This window comes from Tachypleus tridentatus, chromosome 9 (assembly GCF_004210375.1).
Source record: "Tachypleus tridentatus isolate NWPU-2018 chromosome 9, ASM421037v1, whole genome shotgun sequence".
NCBI lineage: Eukaryota > Metazoa > Arthropoda > Merostomata > Xiphosura > Limulidae > Tachypleus > Tachypleus tridentatus.
Window position 1 is genome coordinate 101,658,231 of NC_134833.1, and position 25,253 is coordinate 101,683,483.

The 25,253-nt window shown below is 33.6% G+C and overlaps 1 protein-coding gene across 5 annotated transcripts in view; it reads left to right on the forward strand.

Annotated features, from left to right (window-relative positions):
• Nucleotides 1-3,219: 3,219 nt before the first annotated feature.
• LOC143225903 (G protein-activated inward rectifier potassium channel 3-like) overlaps nt 3,220-25,253 on the forward strand; it is a 50,171-nt gene continuing 28,137 nt past the window's right edge. Inside the window, exons 1-2 of one of the 5 annotated variants that reach the window (XM_076456096.1) lie at nt 9,058-9,188; nt 14,492-14,629. The gene's annotated coding sequence lies outside the window, so the exon portion shown is untranslated. Of the gene's footprint in view, nt 3,366-6,999; nt 7,019-9,042; nt 9,189-14,491; nt 14,630-25,253 lie in introns of those variants that run through there. The other 4 variants (XM_076456095.1, XM_076456098.1, XM_076456094.1 and 1 more) reach the window with 4 other exon arrangements.

Below are 25,253 nucleotides of genomic sequence, written 5' to 3' on the forward strand. Positions count from 1 at the left end.
CTTTTCTCTCTCCCTGGCAGTATCTTTTATTGTTTCATTGGCTGGTGTCGGTTTACTGAACATGGCTTTTGGATGATTCTTGCGATACAGACTTTTGAAACGCGGTCAAAGTTTACACTGAGCTACCCATTTCAAGATTTTTTTTATACTGTAGTGTAGGCGCAAAGTATTTTCTTATCATTTATATTACATTTTAACTCAGTACTAAATGGTTTATGACAAATCACAGAAGCCGTATTGACCTTACAGTTTACAGGGGCCACCAATTTTGCAGTAAAACTTTCTTCTCTGTCTACCATTTCTTAACCCTACTTCTGAGTGCTATCATCTTTAGAACAAAAGATAAACATAAATGGACTTTCATCTGGTTAAACCCATTAGTTCATCGATCCTTTTCCCGATAACTTTTGAGTGGCTTCTGGCTCGAGGGTTGAAAATTTGAGGATTTTCTACTTGATAACACGAAGTGACAGTAACATTTTTGTTTATAAGTGCCACAGCATCACAAATAAACAACGTCTAAATGCTTTCGAGAACCTGTACATCCAGTTGCTAAGTCAAAGCCCATTAGACATCATATCATTAATTGGTAACTGTTAGTCCTATGTCATTGAACAAGCATAAAAATTATTAGAAGTTTTTACGTTGCAACCACTCTTACAATTCATTTTCAAACAAGGATTCTATGTTGTTCAAAAACATCAAATAATTATTATACATTTTCTTACACTTTACAACCGGTATCACATTCCATTTTTAAAATAAAGAGTCCATATTCTTAGACAAGAATTAATAATTATCAGAAATTATATGTCACACCTGATATCACAATTAATTTTCAAACAAGGATTATTGTATAAAATTATTAATTCATTAAGTAGATGTACAGTTTGATTAATTTTTGAGAAGCTAATTGCATACTCGGCACTGCTTTGATGAAAGCCATACACATACAGTGAAAACATACAAATAAAAGTGAACTCTCATTCTATAATGAATTTTCTTTTGAAAGCTGTTCTAATGTACTTTGAATGTCTTACCTTAAACGTCTTGTAGGTTATTTTAAAGAAACGTAACTATCTCGTCTTTGTTCTCTTAAAAACGTGGAAAATAGAGAAATTGGCTAAAAGTGAGTAAAGCCTCTTTGAGAATTTTCAGTAATGTTCAATTTGCAATAAATTTTACAACAGAGGAAGTGATCTGAAGTGAGGAGGTGTAGAAATCGAGTTGAGAAACTTGGCAGAAATGACAAAGTAGCTGCGTCACTTCTTGTTCAAATCAGCCTGTTTCACACTAGAGATGTGGCTATGATTTATACTGTCTGAATTATGTGTATTTAATGCATTAAATTTAATAATAATTTTGAAGTTTGTTTGTACGGAATATTGTTGTTCTTGTCTTGGATCAAGCACAAAGCTACACAATGGGCTATCTGTGCTCCGTCCACCACGGATATCGAAGCCCGGTTTTTAGCGTTGTAAGTTCGTAGACATACCACTGTGCCATTATGGGGCTATAGGGAAAGCTATATTCTACACGAAGAAGTAAGAAATATCTAAAACATATTTTGATTATGAAATACTTCTCTAATTCAAGCTTAAACACTTATTCTAACCCTATAATAAACCGGAAGTTAAATGGTGTAAATTGGAACAAAAACAACAGAAGCATCAATAATATCTTTATTTTTCCGCATTACAGTTAGATATTTTATTACTGTATATTTTGGATATCATGGGATATAAGTCATAATACCGACAAATTTATGTACATTCTTTCACTTGTAGAATCTTGTTGCGGTGGGAATTTTGTTCGAACCCAAATATTTACAGAATTGAGGAAAAATCAAAACAAAGACAATTTTACGTTTCAGAAAGAGTTCGTTCATTGACGACCATGGTTGTGCAGTAATAAATGAAGTTTTTGTAAAAATTGCAGTATTTTTTGTTTTTCTTTATTTTTTCCTTTATTCTGTAATAACGGAGTCCACTAAGTACCGATAGTTTAAAACATCAACCATTTATACTAGATACTGCAATAACGATATAAGAAATATTCTGTAAAATAGTTTTTTATTTTTTAATGTATGGGAAAATTTAGTACGGATTTTGTTACCTTTTGTACCATTAGTTAACAAGCCAAGAGAAGCTTGGAGCGGTTAACTCGCCTAAGATCAAATGCGTCCTCAGATAGGCTCGGTATGGCCAGGTGGGTTAAGGCGTTCGACTCGTAATCTGAGGATTGCAGGTTCGAATCCCGGTCGCAACAAACATGCTCGCCCTTTCAGCCGTGGGGGCGTTATAATGTGATGGTCAATTCCACTATTCGTTGGTGAAAGAGCAACCCAAGAGTTGGCGGTAGGTAGTGATGACTAGCTACCTTCCCTCTAGTCTTGCACTGCTAAATTAAGGACGGGTAGCACAGATAGCCCTCGAGTAGCTTTGTGCAAAATTCAAAAACAAACAAGCGTTCTCAGACAGACAGGAAATTTTCCTTTGCTATCAGCAGGGGCGTAGATTTTTTTACACCCGATGGGGAAGGGATGATTTTTGACCACTTATGTGGACTATTCAATTTGCAAATTGGTAATCTCTGATTACGTGAACCTGAAAGCTGTAAACATGCAATTACAGAGTAATCTTGTTACCACGATACTTGCATGTATACTTAGGCCTACTGATTGATACTTACGAACTATCGCTTAAATCAAAAAGCTTAGAAGCACGCGTATATTAAAGATGTACATTTCGGCTACTGAAAAAGCCTACATCTAGGCCTAATTAAGTAATTCGATTGGTAAGAACACGAGAACAATTTGTAGGCTTGTGATGCAACAAAACAATTCAACAGACCAAACTGTAGGGGGGATGATTGTATGCACCATACCTCCCACCTAAAATGAAGGGGGATCTATACCCCCTTCCCCCAGAATCTACGCCCCTGGCTATCAGGTAGTTAAAAGTATTGCTTAATACTTAAAGCGTATGTGTGAAGAACGCCTTTGTTCTCAGTTCGTAAAAAAAGAATAAATACAACAATTACATTTAATTACGAGTACCAATTTAAATACAGAACGCGCAATCAGATATTGCCACACACTCATTGGTTGGAAATATTTAATCACTTTGACTGAAAAAAATCACGTGGTTCAATTAATCATCACGTAAGCCGATTGCTTCAATTTTTAAATTTGTTCACCCCACTTTATTTAGCTATCAACATTAAACTAAAACCTGTCTAACGGCAAATACCCTAACCCATCCTGAAATGGTGATGTTAATCATCTATATCGTACGGTTATTACCTCACTTTTAACGACAGCTCATGCGTACACGAACTTCCATATAAGAAAGAAGTGCCCATAGGTAAGTGAAAGCATCGTGCTTGTTTTACTTTAGAAATCAGCGAACTTTAACATATCTTTTCTTAGATAAGGTGGACGCATAAGGTAACATGAGTGCTGAAACGTGTCAACATATTATGGACATCCTCCTTTGACCCTACTTTTACATGTTCATGAAGTAATATTGTTTAGTTACGAATGTATTAACACTCTCTACAGTGGTTCAGTGAAAAGTTTGCGGGCTCATTTGGTTAGTACAGTAAACATTGACCGTTGTGTATCTGTGTATTTAACGATAAAAAAACGAATATATTAAATGGTGTTCTTAAACTAAGACTTGGCTAGAAGGAAGTTAATATATCTGATAAACATTCACGATGACACTAGGCTCGGGGTTCTTCACTCATTATTTTAGTCATCTTAAATAAACACTCAAATTTGTATTCATGATAATATTGATTTCTTTGGCTGTTCAAGATTTTGTTTTTTCATTTTTCTTGAATACTAAAGACATTTTTTTTTTTTTCACTTGCATTTCCAATATAAAATTTACGCATAACCAGGCTCATTGGGTGTTCAGTAATAATGGCACGAATAACAAAAATTGCACCAATAATAATACAAACGGAAAACTGTGTGTGTGTTTGTATATTTAGAATTAAGCACAAAATTACACAATGGGCTACGTGAATTTGTTTTATTGCGTATAAAAAGACACGATTTTTATGTACTTTTCGTAACTTGTGGGGAAAATGTTATTTTATTATTTGTTATGGGATCTTGTACTTTGATGTAATGGGTTTTTTTGCACTTCACATAATTTATCACATTTTATTTTTCTTTGTTGTTGTTGTTTGCCGTATTTTAACCATGAAAAAAAAACAAACAATTTCACCCATGTTCTTTCTAGACACGTTTTTAACGTACGTAAGTCCGAGCCCTAAACGTGGTACGTGTAGCATTACCTCTAGATACTGCGTCTTCCGTGTCGATGTGTTTGGATCAAGTAAAATACGTTTCACATAAAATGGGCTAACTCGTACCAAGTACATCTGAGCTTCAAGCTAATATTTTATCAAAGCACGAGATTAGTTCCAATATTTAGAATAGATACACCAATCCAAGATGTTAGTCCCCGATAACCTTGTTAACTAAACAAAAAGGCACATTACAATGTACTTTACTCTTATGAAACAATGGAAATTGTTGAATAGTTTCATTGAAAGATTTTGAGGTAAGAGAAAATTTTCTACGCGAAAAGTATTGAAGCTTATATACTTATTCATGAATATCGTGTTTTTAAAATTTGTTTTATACATAAAGAACTTGGTATCTCGTCTTACCATATGCAGACCTAAATTGAGTTTTAACTCATTTCTTAAATGAATTGTTTATCTGTAGTTAAATACAAAGTTAGAGAATGGGCTATTTGTGCTTTGCCCATCACGGACATTGAAACCAGGTTTCTAACGTTGTAAGTCCGTAGACGTATCGCAATCAAATGATTTGGTTACATGTTTACATGCAAAATTATGATACTTCTTTGTTCATATACAGTTTCAGACTGTTTCATTAAGCTAGATTGCCACCGGGTGTTAGACATTAGTCATGTCTATACAGAAATATGTTTCAATGTTAACGTCACTTAATTAACTAAATTAATGGATCTGGTTTTACTACAATGTCAACTTTGATCTATTTCGATTTACTCATAACATATGTTTAACTGACTTCCTCTGTTACAAATCCAATTTTGTTTATAATACTTCACGAGTCTGAAGCCTTCACCTTTCATAATCATTCAACGCCCCATATTTCTCACGCACCTACCTCTCAACATTCTCTTTCAAGCTTAATCAGTCTGTGTTTTTCTTAACAGTAAACCACGAGAAATTCTTCTAGGCTGTTGCTCGTGTGATAATATTGTGAAAGTTAAGCATTTTCTATGTGAAAACTAAGGATTATGTCCATTCTTGTATCATATACCACATTTGAATGACCAGACGCTTAAGTTTTAAATTTATTTTTGTACACTGACTATAAACGATAAAAGTATTGAATCGTTACAATTAATTCAAATCTGAATTCAATGTTTAGTTTGTCAATATATACACGACTCCTTAACCTTTTATTGGATTTGGAATGTCACTTAACAAAGACAAATCACACGCTTCTTTTAACTTAATTTTTGCAGCTGCCAGTGGCATCTTAAGATTTAAAAAACTATCTAGTCAATAAAAAGAAAAATAAGCGACATTTTTGAGTACGTACAAAACAGTTTTAGGCGCATGTTTTTTAGTTTTTTTAAACTTAACATGCCTTACGAATGTGTATAATTTCAAAATTGCTATATAATAAATATCAAATTCAGCAAGTGGTTTAAAAATGTGTTATTGTAATATGTTTCAAAGTTGTTAGTGTTACTCTATGTAGGCCCCTAGTGATACGTGTTCGTAGAACTGTATATTTGCGGCCTTTAGAATGCTCGAAACCAAGTTTCGATACCTGTGATGAGCAGAACACTGTGTAGCTGTGTATTTAAGTTCAAACAAACATTAAATATGGAAGAAAGTGTACCAGTCTTCTTTCCTGGAAGTCTTATAAACGTGACCTTGAGTTACTTGCATTTCTCAACCAAAGGACACTCAAATTTAATTTTGTTTTAGTAAACCTACTTCTAATGTGTCCCGAATTTGTATATTAACCATAATACCTAGTCGAATTGTTATAAATACGTTTGCATAACAGGAAGTACCGTAAACCCTCATTAATCCTGAAATCGAATGTTCTGATTATTCATCATCCTGGTAAGATTTCATATAGACAGATCTTCACAACGAGATATTAAAACAATAATATAATAATGTACTCGAAGTTCGAGTCTGAACATCTGTTTTGTATAGTAAGCATAATTTCCTATGGATACACGAGTTAAGTAGGGGACAATCAGAAATGATGAGGAAATGATAATTATGAACCACAAAATTAGTAGGTGTATTTTTACGACAAATTTTCTGAGAACCACCTACACTTGCAGTGGTTACCAGCTTACCATTTTTTTTCTGACAATGCCTTCATAGTAAGGATGCACATGTACAATAAATATTCAGAGGTCATTAGAGTTATTTATGTTGCAGTCGTGCCAAGTTACAACACTCTAAAACAAAGATGCATAGAAATACCAGTATCAGTTAAACATAATGTTTGTTTATACAAAAAACAAATCAAAGTGCAAGCCTTGATAATACCAATAAAGTTGATCAGTGTATAAAGAAATGTTGTCGTGAACAAATCAACCATATATGAATCTCTTCGCACCATAGAAATATTTAAGAGCCTGAACGTTAACAACAACAACAAAAAAAGGGCAAATCATTCGAAACTTACAAATCTAGAGAAGGCTTTGTATCTTTAGATGTGTGATGTTACCTGAAGCAATGGTTAACGACTAAGCTAATCTTCTTGGATAACATTCTGATATGACCAAATCTGAATACTCCAGAGGATAGCTGCGATGTTTCTAAAGACGATTTGGAATTGAAAGATGCAGCAGCACGTGCCGATTAAGGCACTCTGACTTCTAGTAATGATGATATATTAGCTAACCAATGGCAATATTGACTCAGAATATGGTGACGATACATCTGACATCGAAGAGGCCCACCAGTTGAGCCAGTAAGTGAATAAAGCACAATACAGCCTTAAAAACGTTATTATGTTTCTAACAAAACGCTGATTTACGTAAAGATGATGATGTAATGTGTTATTCACAAATTCACTGTGAATATATACATATATTTTGAAACTTGATTTGTTGTATATTTTATGTCATTGGTGTGAAAAAATATTTTATATGAATATGATAAAATGGCACTTGAACAATAATTATCCAAATTCATTATTAATGTATAGAACAATAAGTTAATAACTTTGTTGAACTTAAATTTCTTAAGTTTCTTTAAGTTGAACTTAAAGTTTCCCCTTTAAACTTGTCGATCAATATACTATGCTTTTAGTACTGTATATTGTATACGAACTGACCAGTTGGATCATACATAACCCGGACGAATTATTTAAAACATCCCAAGTTCACGCGTAAAACTGTCTTGATTTGACGCTATAGTATCCTAGTTTTGCATGTAGGGATTGCTAATTTCGAGGCTATGTAACAGCGCCACGACGCGAGTAATTTTCGAATCATGCAATTGGTACAATCTCGAGCCTCTCGAGCTTCTGCCCCGTTAGCAATGTAATGAGAGATCGACTTAGTTATTGATAGAATGAAGTGATCTTGTTTTCTGATTCTGTTACCAAATATGTTAAACACGAAAAACCTAGGCATTATTCAAATAAAAGTGGTAAAGCTCACACGTTTTTTAGGAGTATACGTTAAAACAATAGTAAGTTGTCTATAGGTGGATTTTAATGATGATAATAGAATATAATCATTATTTTTATTAAACTTCAATATCTTCATGTGATAAGTTTTATATCCAAATACATCGATACAAATAGTCCGATATCATTTTCACTGTTAACATACCTATATAAATATAAAATATAAAGCATACTAAATCTGTATACAACAACAAATAGCTATGCATTGTTATGGTAGTAGCGCGTTTTCTCTTCCAGCGAAGTGAGATGACATTTAATTATACCGATCATAAAACATTAGTAATAATTAGTATAATAAGCTTATTACTAATGTCATATGACACGTATGGATAATTACTTCACCAATGGTTGAAAATAATCTTTGTTGCACATTGATTTGAAAATAAAGATTTCAACTAGTTGTTGAAGCTTTAGATAAGTTGCTTATCTTATGCTTGCATATTGACCAGCAAAAATCATATATTAGTGCTATACAATCATTCAATTTGAATGTGTTGAACATTTGTGTGTGTATATGTCGCATGTAAATTAAATATTTCTTCTTAAATCTCTTTGAATTTTATGAATCCACGCATTGTTTTGTCCATCAGAATCTCTTGTCACGTTTCTTCAGCCATTTTCCTTTTGTTATGCAACAGTGCAGTCGACCTATTTTAATGTTAAGGCTTTGTTTGCAAACGTTTCTTAAGTTAAAAATAAACTCAGGTGTAACAGATGACTTAAACGTAGGGGGGTAAGGTTTATTTGACCGATTGAAGCGAGGGAATGTGAGCCCTAGACGCACCCATTACGACCGGGGCGAATCAGGGCTCGACTTAAGCCCCTCCAACCTTTTGATCTCTATTATATTCTATACATTTTCCTGCATTTCATGAGACTAATTTTCCTAATTATGGTGTATTTTTATTATCCCATTGATACTGATAAAATTGTAACACTTGATTTTGAAATATGTTAGCAAAAATTTCACTTTAATTACAAATTAACGAGAATTTCGCACTGAATTAGTTTTCACATTACAAACATAAACACGCCTTCAGCAGGCTGATACTTCTTGGTTTGACTCATCACCTAATTTTTCTGTAGTTACTACAACCACTCTTGGTCAACTTGTGTGTTTCTAGTCCCTTCGTTACTTTCCAAGTGCAATTTAATTTAAATAATTTTTTACTTGAGAAGCTGTTTGATTGGCTAATGATGCTCGCATGCCCGAAACGTATGACACCGTAAAGCTGGTTTCTCTTTCATGCATGATGTGTCCTTGTTTTTAGAAAGGGAATAAATCCAATGTACAGACCTACAGGGCGTCAGCTCCTTACAGACAGGAAGTTTGAAAGTACACCAGTTAAGTATATGTATGTAGTTTATTCTAAATAACCACGTTCTTCCATCCTCATTCAAATCATATGGTTGAGATTCTTTACCAACTACGACAATTAGAAAGAAGGTAAATTCGTATTCTTTCGGAACTTGCATGTTTATTAAAGATAAGCCTATTGTATAATTGCTACGTTTCAGCGACTATTCGTTTATTTTATTGAACGTTATTTCTTTTTAGAGTCGTATTGTTATTGATGTTTCTAACTTATCACTACGTTCATTTTGTTTGTTTTCATGAAGTGATCAGTTCTCGATCAGTAGCTTAGGGAGTCATTTTTTCCTCGTCTGAGGTTTCATGTTTTATTAACAGCGCCGTTTTCAGCTAAACCGGTAATAAGAAAGTAAATATGTAAAGTGTACTTTGAGTTGCAAGTCCGTTGACATAATTTGAACGAAATAACATATTTTTCCACATTTATTTGTATCTTAGAAATTGTAGGCAGAATTTAAAAATATGCACATCGTCAGTCATCGTCATATTCAGAAAGAAAGAAAGGGTTGCTGACCGGTAGCTGACCACATGTTTCAAGGCGTGGTCAGCTACCGGTCAGTAACCCTTTCTTTCTTTGTGAACCTGACGATGACCATAGAAGGTCGAAACGTTGTTCGCTCTTCTATCAGTGCCTTCTATTCTCATTCTGGCCGTTTTAAAATATGTAATTTGGTTTGTTTTGAATTTCGCGCAAAGTTACACGAGAGCTATCTGCACTAGCCGTCCTTAATTTAGCAGTGTAAGACTAGAGGGGAGGCAGCTAGTCATCACCTCCCACCGCCAACTCTTAGGCTACTCTCTTACCAACAAATAGTGGGATTGACCATAACACTGTAATGCACCACGGCGGAAAGAGCGAGAATGTTTGGTTTTGGTGTGACAGGAATTCGAACCCGCTACCCTCATATTACGAGTCGAAAGCCTTAACCCACCTGGCCATACCGGGCCTGTTTCCTGTCATATCATATTTATTATTATCAATATTGAGGCTTTAAATGTGTTCATCCGTCAAAACTAATTATTTTAAATTGTGATAATAACAATGTCCAAATTACCATTCCACCTTTTCGACTGTTACTAAACAGTTCACACGTCCTACACTAGTCCTGTATATTTTCTATTAGTGTGTCATTTTATCAGTTTTATGATCATGTCAGTATATATCAGGAAAAAAATAAACAGGATAAAAATGACAGATAGCATTTTTTCCCAGTCACTCTGTTAACATTTAACACGTGATAAGAGGTTTAACGCCCCATTATTGTCTTATTTTGTGTTTCTATAGTTTTTTTTCTGCAATTTTAAGTGAATTATGGTTTATTTTTTCAATGTTTATTCAAAATAACTGATTTTGTAAGTATTTGAAGTAAATTGTAATTTTAATATGTATATATTCGGTAAACAAAATTCTAACTTAAGGTTTTTAATCATAACCTTATGTATGTATTTTTTCATATATTGTTATAATAATTTACTTACAGTCAGAACCTGGTGGATTAGTGATGAAATTAAAAACTTAAAACAAAATTCTGGGTTCTATTACGCGCAATAGCCACAACAGATAGACCAGTGAGGCTTTACTCTAAAACAAACACCAATAACAATAAAAAAACAACTTATTTCGAAATTTTCAACAAATATAATTTTGGGAATAACATTACACCAAATCTTCTGGGTGTCCATTAAAAACCTATAAGATGTACGTAAACCTAATGTCGCATTAAAAATAATTCGATGCATGTTTGTTTTTTTGATGTTTTAGATCATTTTTTAACAAGAGTTATTTTGTTCAGTACGATAACTTATCAGTGATGTCGAGAAAACCCAGTTGTAGAGAAAAATATATTCGTGAAAACGGCTCGTTTGGGTTATCTCTTTCTTTCTTTGTGAATCTGACGATGACCGAAGAAGGTCGAAACGTTGTTCGCTCCTCTACGTAAAATATTTTATCAACCCAAACGAGCCGTTTTTACATAGATATTTTAGTACGAGAACTTGTTGATCGGGTTAGACCGTGATAGCCAACAAACATTTATTGAAAACGATACATATTATCTTCATGGCATTAAACTCTGTCGCCGCTTCGAATATTTGATATGAATAACTCCTGAAAATAACGCAGTATAGGATCAAATAAAGCTTAAGCAACACTTTGTCAGAATCTGCAGTAATAAATTTTATTCAAAGTTTATTTTATATTCATCTATAGGGAACAAAAATCGAACTTTTTTATAACTCGTGTATGTGAGTGTTGATTCCACGTGAAAAGAACGTTTTTTTTTTGTACATTTTTATCAAGCATTAAAGAAGCTTAGGGTCATGAGAAATTAAAGTTGATAATATATACTCTTATCTAACCAGATAAAGAATATATCTTTATTCAAAATATATTCAAGAAGATTCTTCTAAACTATTGTATCGAAGTTCTGCACCTGGTTAACGACCTTGTGAGTTGGATGTAATTAGTGGTTAACTTACGTTAATCCTCTCTTCACATCAAGGTTACATACCACAGTGGTCATTTAGGAGAACTTGTACTGCCTCTAACCTTGGATGTGGATCATGTCCAAATGAAGAAATGGTACAAAAGTCTGTGTAATCAGAGAGTTAATCTTCCCTTCAATAGTTATAGTGATAATAATCACTAACGCAGGCAATTTAGGCTTGTACAAAACCGCTTTAGGACCTTTATATCACTTGAAATTGTGGCATTTCTATATTAGAAGTTCTCTGATGGCATGTAAATGGCACCGAAAGTTGGTCAGCCAGAGAACTTGGAAAATAACATATCTATAGCAAAAGTTTGATTTTTTTTTGCATTGCACACGCATATGGGTTCCAATCCCCGTCGCGCCAAACATGCTCACTCTTTCAGCCGTGGAGGCGTTATAATGTTACGGCCAATTCCACTATTCGTTGGTAAAGAGTAGCCCTCGTGTAACTTTGCGCGAAATTCAAAAAATAAAACAAACACGCATATATTAGAGTTTTGCCTTTGCTATCCAAGTGCAGTGTTATGGCGGAATTTTCTTATCATTTTCCTACGAATTTCTTATATATATATATATATATATATATATATATATCTTATTCAGTCCTGAGTGCTTATTATATCAAATATGTTATTAACTACTTATATGTTATTATGTAGTCATCAACAACGTTAAATAAGTCTTTGAAGACTACTTGTTTTGAAGATGAAAATAAACAAACAACAACAAAAACTTTTGATATTGTATTGTACTGATTTGTTGTCTGTTGATGACAACAAATAAATACAATATACCTCGAGACCATTGTATTCTCTCTTTTTTTCTCTCGAATAGTATTCGCTGTACCCCAAACACCAAACTTCATACTATATGGAGCTTGAATGATTTTTACGTACATATTATACATACGTAACTATACATAAGACATCTAATAAATTGAAATACCACCGCGAATCAGAAGCTCATGATGAAAAGTTTGTTTAGGAGTCTCGTTACATAAGAACTACTTTCCGCGAATGTTCGAGAACCTCGCGTGATCAGTACATACAATCTTAACGCCGAGAGGCTGTTGTTGTTATTATTGTTCAGCTACAGTCAGTATACTAGAAGCCTCGGAAACTATAATTGTGATTAGCGATCATTAATCGGAAAACCATAGAATTTGATCAGTAATGTTTATATATTTTGAACATTACGAACCGTACAGCTTCAGTGAATTAACTTCTGATGTTAATATATCCGCGAGGACATTAAATATTTTCATTGATAAAAAGTTAGTATAGTAAGGCTAACCAAGCTAGCTAGCTTAAGAGAAGTGTAACAATATCAACTCAAAATTAATTTGCTCATTGTGGACATGGATTGTCGATAAAGTATTGTTCTAGTCCAGATATAACGCACTGTATTATCTGTAAGTTTATAAACTGTTGTATATAAATCATTATTTCTAATAACTACTATTATAAATGGTGTTGTTGTTTGTATATTAAAATATATTTGCTAGGAAAGAATACAGTATGTATCAATTTTTTTTTTATTTGTAAAACTATCACTGGTACGAATCCAAACTTAAAAATTAGTTTGATTTTTAGGTTACCAGTTATTACTTGGGTTTTAGTTTTCAAGTAATTAGTTTTATTTTGTTGATATCATGTTTAAGATTTTGTTATGAGTAGAGCCATTAAACTGAATGAAAAACAAACAAACAAACGTTTTATCAACTTTAACTGTTACAATATCTTGCATGACATCTAATTCAAATCAAGCTAATTAAGTATTGCCTCCCACGTATGGGTGACCTAACTATGTAGCCGATTTACGAATTGATATAGACATCTTGTCTTTGATATAAACACGTGTTTGATATATCTTCTCTTTATCATTGATCTTACTGACGCGAACGAAGTTTCACGTTTCGTGATTACGCTGATAAGCAACTTTTTATGTGTGCGCTAATTAACATGTAAGTCACGGACAAGTTAACATTGTTTTTAATGTAGTTTTCTCCCACTAATTCAATGATACATGAAAAATAACTTGTATGTACAGTTACGGCAAAGGTCATGGAAATTCATGAAAAAGCGCATTGTTTCGTTATAGAACTGCCTGAAGTTTTTTTTTTCTTGTTATATTATTGAGCATTACCTGAGGCCTTTATTTATAATAATAAATAATATTAATAAAATACATATCGGATAAAGTTTTAACTTTTTGGTAATCTGTCGGGAGAACGGATTAGTTAACAACTTTAAATAGTCAGCAAAAATGTTTTGAGTTTGGCTTTTTATCGAGACACGAGAAACTAGTATATGAATACTTCTTCAAGAAAAAAGATTTGTATTAGGCTAAACGCTGTTGTAAATCCTAGTTCATTCTGTACACTTAAATTACAGATATAGTTGTTAGAAATAAATGTATGTCCTGTTCTGAGCGGCCCAGAATGGTCAAGTGGTAATCTGAGAATCGCGGGTTCAAATCCCCTTCACACCAAACATGTTCGCTCTTTCAGCCGCGGGGGTATTATAATATACGGCCAATCCCAATATTCGTTGATAAAATAGTAGCCCAAGAGTTGGCGATGGATGGTGACGATTAACTGTCTTCCATCTAGTCTTACACTCCTAAATTAAGGACAGCTAGCGTAGATAACTCTTGCGTAGCTTTGCGCGAAATTTAAAACAAACGAACAATATAGAACTTACCCTATATGATAAAAGGTGTCTGAAGAACAGTACAGAATTGAATCTCCGAATATACTTAAGATCAGGTCCACTTTGGACGTTCACGTAGAGGTTTCAGGGGATAGGTTATGATTATTCATTGTATCCTGTATTTTTTTAACATATAATGTGTCTACTCTATTAAAATGCACAACATTCTCTTAAGTTTCAGCAGAGAATAACTTCCTATCTTCAGTAAAATTCTCCACATTCTGTTTGAGTGCTTCTACTCCAATCTTCTTGGACCTTGCATTTCAATCTCACATCAATACCACAAGTAGTACGGCATTATATTTTTCCAAAGGTAATTTTTATCATGTGTTTAGTCTGTACTTACTAGCAAATAAATATTGATGGTGAATCAATATATAAACTAATATATAATTTATATAAAAATAATAAACGTTGCAGTTTCAGTTTTGGCCATCAGGATCATTAAAAGTTGATTGGGCGATGTGTTGTATCAAGTAAAAATAGATAAGTGTTCAACTTTCATCATAATACAGAGTAATGATCAACCAGTGGTTACACATCTTTACTTTTGTATACATGCTATTCAATTTTAGTGAGCCGTAATTTGAAGACAATATACTTAAACAGACTCTGAAGAAAAATAATGCAAAGTACTGTATATCATATTCTAACAGGTTTTTCCAAGCTGAAATAGGAATGCATGTAGAAAATAAAAACCGAAGAAACTGCTTATATTGATCTAAACCAATCTGCTATCAAGATTCGTGTGAGTTTTGTACTTAGACCATCAAGAACAAAAGTTTAGTTTAGTTTTGTCTGTAATGGCATATAACAGGTAAAAGTAATTTCTGTAAGGTAGAAACACACGATCATGACAACAATGTAAGGCAATGCATAGTACACACTGACTATTCAATAGCATTTTATAGCTCGACCAAGATCCACAACATGCAGTCTTCTCACTTAACTGCTCTGAAAGACGTTGACATGTATTGGTGATAATAGACAAGGGGAAGGTATCTTTCGTGTCTGCGAATCGTCTGATCTTGCACCATTGTATATACTCGTTTAAAAATATGATCGAATACTACAGATATCTACTATTCTGGCCAACCACGTGTGCACTCGTTACATAACAAACCATGCTTTATGTTAACTTCAGTTGACAAGTAACTTATTCATTAGAGGAGTCATATGACCTCTTCGCTCATTTCAACAGAATCACTGGCGCTGCAATATACGAAAATAATTAGACCACGGTGTGGTCATACTAGGTCTCACAACACCTGTATTTAAGACTGTACGGTACCTAGGCCATTGTCTCTTATTGCTCTGTATCCTTGAGGTACGCAAAATGCTGCCTCTCTATTAGCGGAAATACATGACATGAACGTTATTTGTGTATACACCTACCTTGACAATGGATTAACTTTACTTCACCATTGAAAAATATGTACAATTTAATTGGGTAAATGCTCATAGTGAGAACAAAACTGTTCTTGTAATAGAAGGACTTCACACTAAACCTTCTGTTCTCAAACTTTGCGGTGAATAGTTGTAAAACAATGAATGGGTTTCTTTTCTTGTGTTGTTCGGTCAAAATGTTTTTATTCTGAAAAGCAGGTGTAATATTGAATGTCTCCTAAATCTCCAAAACTTATTTATACCATATGCCTGCTGCTAATCTATACATCCTCTAGGAGTGTGCATACAATGTGTCTGTGCTGAACAGGAAACAGCAGATGCAGGTTTCTAGTTGACGAATGTCGACAGGTTTATTAATGAAGCTGTACGTTCTACAGTTTGTCCATTTTCTGCTACACTCGATCATCTCGTACATGTTGGAGCTTCAGAAAAACATCCGTAGGTTTTTCAGCAATTCATGCAGGTACAACTGGTAGTACAGAATTTAGAATGACTCCTTTTTCGTCAACTGAACTTGATTCAGTTTATGAGCAATTGATTGAGCACATCAAGGGGAGAGGAAGGGAGGTTCCGTATATCTTATATACAGCCTAACAGTATTATATAGACTGATAATTGCTGAACTAGGGTTAGTTGAACTCTTGTATGAATTTAATAGTGATGTGAATTTTAAAAACAATTCTGCCATAAAGAGACTAATTGCCACCATGTGCAAGTCTGCTGTGCGAATGACTTTCTTCAATATAGTAAAGTTTCTGACGACAACTGTTGTGAAAGAGACTGGAAGTTTTTTCCTGTAAAATGTCAGTATTTACTGACTTTCGTACTCCTTTCACCACAGATCCACCTGTGTTTCAAATAATGTGTAGAAATAAAAACAGTTGGAATAGACAACTATCAAGAATGTGTGCAAGAAAGATTATCTCGGTGTATATATTATATTATAGGCACCATTACAAGAAATAACTGTTAGTCGTCAATTAACCACAGTATAAATCAACCACAGAAACAAAATAATAATAGCATCATTGAAAAATAACCACACACTCTTATTTTGTTTCTACTTTGCCTGTCAGGCTCGAAATGGAAATTTAGGATACTTTCAACATGAAATTATGATTGCTTTCCACCATCTTTTCAAATGGAACAACTATGAAGTGTAGTAAAAAGGGTCCATTAACATGTTTAGAACAATAATATTAACCTTTCAGTGATGCACCAACCACTGATTTGTAAAGAAGTAAAGCTATGGCTCAAATGAAGACTCAATATTTCAATGATGCCCCAGAGATACATTGTACTAAATTCAGTGTAATATCAAAATATGAACAACTTTATTGATTTTGGGATTGTGACCTGCTGAACTGAAAGAGCTTTCATCCGCAACACCGTATTATAATTACATGTACTGCAGATCTACACTATTGTAGGTCAATTCTAACCTCGTTTTTAAACACTTCTACACTCGTATAGATCCTTGTAACCCTATTTTTAAATGCATTTGTTTGAAATTATTCACATACTAAACTTTGGCTAAATAGAATAGAATGTCGAACAACGAATCAAAAGGTCCAAGAATTCCTTTTAATATGCAGATGTATTTTGAAAGTGACAGACAATTCCGTCTTACGGTTACAAATTGCAGGCGGAAGGAGCTGCTGAATGGATACTCTCTTTTATGATCAACATTTTTGAATTAGACGTTTAATCTGTGTTTTGCTAATATTCCGGACAGAATAAATAACATGGACCTTAATTACTATCATTACCCGCTCTACTGTCTTTTATTTTAGGATATGGTTATTTATATTTACAGCGCGTTTACCTTAGAAATATTAAATAAAATTTCGTGTAGATTTCACGAAAATCAATTTCAACTAAAACATGGAACACAGTGGGTTGTATGGAGTATTAAGTCATTTAAAATTCAATAGAAAAATCTTGTCATAAAGGAAAAGGTAGTTTAACTGTAATCATTATGTAAAAAGAGGAAATTGTTGTCCATGTACAATCGGGTCTGACAGTGAGGGCGCTCGACTCGCAACCTGAGGCTCACAAGTTCGAATCCGCGTGACCGAACATGCTCGCTCTTTCAGCCTTGTGGCTGCTACAAAGAGAGTTAAACCCACGATATTTTGGTAAAAAAAAAAGTAGCCCAAGAGTTGCAGCAGGTGGCGTTGACTTGCTGTCTTTTCACTTGTCTATCACTGCTAAGTTAAAAACAACTATCACAGATAGTTCTCCAGCAGCTTTCAGCGACATTCAAACCAAACTTTATAAAGTAATTTTATTTGTTTATAGGGGATACATTTTGTCTAAAGATGTTTTCAGCAAATTAATTTTCAATTTGCTTCATAAGCAATTCGCGATAAGTACAGATTGGGGATATGTCAAACGAACTACAAGTCAAACAAATAGAGTTAAAGAACTCGTACGTTTGTTGGGAACAAAGAGCACAAATCTTTATTTTACGGATAAGATATGTTAAGGTTTCACCATGAATACTATTTTCTGTGATGTTTGCTGAGCTTATAATTGTCTGTCGGAGCTGAAGTCTGAAGCAACAATAATGATGTGTTACACGGTTAAAACATAACGATAGTCCTAATATAATGTTTTATAACTTAATTACTTATGTCAACTGTAATTACCATTCTATACAATTTAAGGGAAATACCACCCCACACGTCATATTAATTTGTGTAAATCTTTATCACCACCATTCAACTTGTTTACTCGCACCAAAGGAGAACAATATTACCTAAACAGGATCAAGCAATTATAAGCATCTACAGAGTGACCATAGTGATGCGTAACCATTATTTAGAACCTTCTACAACCTGTTTACGAGGGCGCTAACTGATTAACTGCCAAATATTTCCATTGAAGTTGAGAGAAAAATAATCAAATGGATATATATCACACAAAGATATATTTAAGGAAAGGACAGATATGACTGCACCACATAAACACTAATTATTGCCTTTAAAATTACGCATTTTCAAGGAGTTTGGGCCCCTCTCTGGTACAGCGGTAAGTCCCCGGATTTACAACGCTAAAATCGCAGGTTCGATTCACCTCAGTGAACTCAGCAACTAGGCCGATGTGACTTTGCTATAAGAAACAAATAAATAAGGAGTTTGGTCCATATTTACTGAAAATATCCAAAATATACTTGACATGTAACTTACAAGAGCGTGATGTTGTAAGATTGCTTTTATTTACAGAACAATATGTATTATATTATCTGTATTCTCCTTATCTCTTTATTTTACGACTTAAAAATCTCATGACAGTAAAAATATCTAGAAAATTTACTATCCTAAGATACTCTACACTTTGATAGCATGTGTACATTGCGTGGTTGATAACAAGTTACTTTAAGTGAGGAGAAAACCACACGGGTCATAATTAATAAATGTATTGATAGAACTAAAACCCTTGTAAAGCGTATTGTTTTACTGACTGTCGTAATTCTGGAAAAACAAAGTCACTACGAGAGAATAGGCTAGTTGCCTAATTTTGTTGAATACCGAACTAGGCGCGCACAAGTTCAAAAAACATCTATTAATATATTTTGTTGATGAAAATTGTTGTGAGAAATGTAAACTGATCAAATGTGTTTCTTTCCTATATAATACAGATCACAGTTTAAAACGTATCTGCGTTTGAAAATAACTTCAACGGTCTTCTATTGTAGATTAGTGGATAAATACATATTACAGTGGTTTGATTTTGCAATAAATCTAAAGAAAAAATAAACTTCATAAGGGAATAATAGTTAATAGTTGTTGATAAGATAATAGATGGCGCTGAGAGAGAAGGGATTTTTTTTTTTTTGTTTATTTAGGAATTTCGCACAAAGCTACTCGAGGGCTATCTGTGCTAGCCGTCCCTAATTTAGCAGTCTAAGACTAGAGGGACTAGTCATCACCACCCATCGCCAACTCTTGGGCTACTCTTTTGCCAACGAATAGTGGGATTGACGTCACATTATAATTCCACCACGGCTGAAAGGGCGAGCATGTTTAGTGTGACGGGGTAAGGGAAAAATAAAGAAGTAAAATACATGTAGTATCACACGAGTAAAGTTAGAGAATAATTATTATTTAAAAAAACCCAAAAACATGAAGTGAAAAACATTTCAAATAGTTCTGACAGTTTTCCCAAAACTATATCTGCATTTGTATATTCAAGCCTGTGTTAGTTCTGTTGTAGTTTATTCCAGGATTCGGATTCATTGGTTGAATGTAAATTTTCATCGTTTCCTATTTTAGTTTTTTCTACTTTTATCCACAGGATGAAGTAAATACTAATAAATAATTTTAATTGCCTCATCCGCATTGTACTCAACTATTATTTCCCTTCAGTTCCATAATAAATAATAGTTTCTGTAATGTATACAATGAAAATAAAACTGAAAGCTCCCCCATAGATATCCAATAATACTTCGCCTAGAAAGTAAACACCATTAAAATGAGGATCTTGCGTAATATCTTCCGTTACCAATTATATTTATTGGTAATAGTAAACGTTCCAGGTGTATGCATGCTGTACGAATACGATTGTTTAAGCAACAAAGATAACAGCGTCGCAGTTAAGACTGTAATTTATGACTGCAAAGAAAGGAGTGTTTCAGCTAAAGAAATACTGAACTGAGTTTTCAGTATTATGGTGTTTCGAATAAGGATTATCCCGCCCCCAAGTGTACAGCGGAATATCTCTGGACTTACAACGTTAGATAGGAAGGTTCCGATATCTGTGGTGGGCAGAGTACCGATAGCTATGTGTGTACTATTTTACTCAACTACAAACAAGTAAATCGAATACAAATATTATATTTTTATTCACAATTCCTACTAATAACGATGTATAAGTATCCTTAGATTATTTCTTTAAACCAGTTTGTTTTCCTCTATATAATTTGAAAGTACTGTGTAAAGTCAAACCAAAAAGTAGAAAACAAACTTGTGTGGAATTTTGATAATGCACTCTCTTTCCTCTGGAGTTCACACGGATACTGGTTCTGTTTGGTTTGGTTTGAATTACGCGCAAAGCAGCTGCGCTAGCCGTCCCTAATTTAGCAGTGTAAGACTAGAGGGAAAGCAGCTAGTCATCACCACCCGCCGCCAACTCTTGGGCTACTCTTTTACCAACGAATAGTGGGATCGATTGTGACATTATAACGCCCTCTCGGCTGAAATGGCAAGTATGTTTGGTGTGACAGGTATTCAAACCCTCGAATTATGAGTCGCGTGCCTTAATAACGTGGGCATGCCGCGCCGGCTTTGTCTGTGCTTGTTCAAAGTTATGAATCTGCTCTCTCGCTTTCCAGTTTATGTGGAATGTAATTTAAGGTTAGATATGTCCTTATTGAAACTGTCACAACGAGCTTCGGTATTGTAACAGAGTAGCACACCAAACATAAAATAAAACATATAAAATAAGACTATTGCACACTTTTTGTAGTGAAAACATATATTAAATCAGTAAATAATGACAAGATAAAAATTATTTCGAGTCTATTTAAGTGTAAAAAGCGCTTCATAAAATACTGTGTATCATAATCTTCCGGCCTGATGAACTTCCATACTTTCTGTATCTTTTATTATTTTAAAACAATAAGACACATTTCCTATTAAATCATTAAAACGTGGTGACTTATACAAAAGTTTAAATGATAGATTTTATTCACCATTTCAAAAAAGGCTTAAGTTTCCATTTTAACAATCGCTTTATTGGCTGTCGTCACTGGACCATTTTCGTCATTGTTTAGTGTTCGAAATAAACATGGTGTATTTATTGGACATTTTGACACAAGAACTCTGAGAATCGTTCGACATTAATGTTTTTCCAGCCTGCCAGGATTCCGTTTTACAGAATTTTAAAGGAAATGACCGAGACTGAAGTTCATTCAACATACTGGCAAACTATTGGGTTACATGACAGCAACATGTGTGATTGATGAGGTATTTCAGTCGGATTTGAATGTATATATAGTTAATCCGCTATTGTTTTAAACAAATTTAATAAATAACTGATACCAAAAATATTTAAGAAAATTAAAATTAATTTTGAGTTAAATCCTAGGAAATAAAGATCTACTTTCCCTGACATGTCGCATATAGGGTTTATCAAATGACCACTTCAGTTATCATTAACAGTTTAAAAAACGAAGCGATTTGTTCTTTTGTTCGTTTTTGAACAACATTATCTGCTGTGCCCACAGCTGGAAACCCTGGATTTTAGTGTTGATAGTCCCTGAGTTTACAGTTTACTATTGTCTTATCGTTGGACAAAACGAAACATAGAAGTGTAGAACATAAAAGTAAAAAATATCGTTAATAACCATATTATATATAATATTTTATCTCAACTTGTTTGAGCTGGATTTCTAGATTATCTCTATCATTCAACTCTGATTGGCTAGGGAGATACTAGAGTATTCCTGTAATGCTTTCTCAGACAACAAATTATCATATTTTTAGTTTATTTTGTCTCATTAATTTTTTAACTTTTAATTCTAAAGTTTTGGTAGTTGTGAGCAATTCTTGTGTTATAACTTTCTAGTTGTTCGAGCGAGAGTTAGTCAGAAAACCTTGATAATCAAACAGGATAACATATAGTTGGCACTGATAAATATAAATTGAATTATGACTTCAATTCTAATTTATTTCGAATTTTACTTGATTCAGATCTCTGACAAAAGCCCCAAGTTTATTATGTGACGTATTATAATTTATCTTGGACGAGTCTCCAACTTATTATGTCACGTACACTAGGTATTAAGATTTCAAAGAGTCGGAAATTTTAATTTAGAAGTTAATTAAATGTTAATATGTATTAAATTTATGATATTTGCCAACAAGATTGATACACAAATTTTCTTTCCTAACACAAATATTTCATTAGACGAAAAAATACAATTTATTATAATGGTTATCACAAATGATTATTTATATACAAATATTTTACAAATTCACAAACAATATTCAGTCTTCTATCTGGTCTGGAACTGAAGATTTATCAGCCGTCCACGTCCACGAGGTGAAAATTACTTTTATGTTGATGCATGGATACACTTCACTTGACGGGAATACTAATTAGCTCTATTTTTTACACGAGAGTTTTTTGTCTGCTGAAGTTATGCAATGACTTCGTAGAAGTACTAACGTCTTAGGGTAATTCACTGAAGTTGAACGGTTCGTAATGTTCAAAAATCTATAATTGTTCCTCGTCAAATATCTGTAGTTTTGCAACTAAAAAGCGTTAATCACAATTGTCGCTTTCGAGGCTTATAGTAAACTGACTGTAGTGACTAAATATTTTATTGTCTCTTGGCGCGTCGATTTATAAACTTTTAAGGCAAGGTTCTAGAAAGTTCAACGAGCAGCAATAGTGGCAATCACTAGTATTTTACATACATTGTACATTGTTACGCTCGGGAAACTACAAATTTAAGGATCAAGCGAGACTTGCGCAATACACATTTAGCAATATACGTTACATGCATAAAACTGAAACAAACGTAGCTATTAAAATAAACGTATAACAGTAAATCTGTTATATATTAAAATGTTTAATAAACGCCTTTTAATGAATGTAGCTTTAACTTTTTTGTCTATTGATTTATTAATTCTTGTATTTCTAGTCGGATTCTCATGTGGAATAGGTGTAAGTTGATTTTTAGTTCTGATCAAAACAGTTATAAAACAAGTCATTATTATTACAGTTGAGTTGTTTTATAGTTTTTGTCTTTTTTTTTTAACAGATGCATGTTGTTTTTCATTTCTGTCGCTAGGTGATTTTGGCATTCTGATCTCATAATAATGTGAGAAGAACTTGGCTTTCCAAGAGTAACAAAGTCGGCGGAAAAAATTCTTAAAAGAAAGTTGTTTTTTCTCGGTGAAAAGCGTTTGTACTTGTGGTCTCTTTAGGATGCTGTTCACGGGGTAATTAACTAAAAAACGTTGTTAACCTCCTGAAGAAGTTGCATACAAAATGTTTGCTTAATGAAAATATGATACTAAACTCCGTGCTTCGAATCCATGCTGTAGATAGCCTTCTGTGACGCTTTATGGACAATCTTTGTTGCACTAGTACTTTCATTTTACAAAAACAGTATTCTTAAAATTAATGTTAACGTTCGTAAAATGTTTAATATCTGTGTTGAAAAGTTAATAGAATCGGATTACAATTCTTATTAGAGATAACAGGCAAAATAATAATAATAGAAAAATGAAGCTTTCAAAATGTGTATTACATCTTCAATGAGTAAGAGATTTAAGTTTATTTCCACTGAGCGAAAATTCATTAATTTTATCTTTATCTTCACTGTTCACATTAATTGTCAAATGTTTGCTAGTAGTAATGGACTCTTAAGTACAGCAAGAGTGCGTGATTAGTTCATTATGTGCTTTATTAATGACCTTATTTTCTGAGAACTTAAATAGTGTCTTGATACTATCGCAAGTCTGAACAAACGCCTCTAACCGTTTCAGAGAAATACACAGAATACTCCATATGCAACTAGCGATAGTAATAACCTGTGGCCAGAACTGGTTTACAGCAGCAATCTTGCAGACGAACGGAAGAAGTGCAGCATGTCTCGCCAGTGTTCGTAGAATTTTTCTATCTTGTACTACAGTCGGATTTTCTTGGAAAACTATCGTTACATGGATTGGATGAGACAATCATGACGTACAAGAATTACACCAGATGCACAGAACCCTCCTCTATAATGTGTATTGTTGCCTCAACCCTCATGAGTTGAAATCGAGATTCGAGATACGTTATTGAAAAAAAAATTTTTCGCAACTCGTGTCATGGATGTGTTGTAAAAGTGGCAGTCAATTCCGACTACTTGTTAAGTCAACGGTATCTCAAGAGACTGGATGTTACTGACTAGCTGTCTTTCCTGTAGTCAGTTCAAAGTTAGGTACGGTCATTTAGAGAGAACCCTTATAGCTTTGGGTGAAATTCCAAACAAACTACAACATGTACTCCACACTTCATTACGTTTGTACCATGTTGTTGGGGCATTTGAGTGAAAGTTTCAGTAACAAACGTAATACATAAACGAAAAATTCCTTAAAATATGTCAGTTTTGCAAAGTACATCGTAACAAGTAGCGTTGTCATTAAAAGTGTGTACTAATGATAGCAAAACTTTATTTCAACATGTTAGCATCAACAAATAATATGGAGAGATCATCATGTACTATAAAATGAATGTGAAATAGCTAAAACCAATAGTAGTTGAATTCTAAAACATGTTTGACCTTTCAATAACGTTCACGTTTGTATTACCTTTGAAACGTTTAGTACATGATTTATCTAATCGTACAGAACTCTGTATACGTCTCTGAGAAACCAAACCATTACAGATTTGTATAAATGTGTGAAGGACAAGCAAGTTCTTGAAGTTTATTCATATTGGACGAATTGTGTGTGTGTATAAAATATTCGGCATTTATTTACTTGTGTGAAATTTTGCCTACCCTGTTTTAACCTTAAGCAAAGACAACCAGT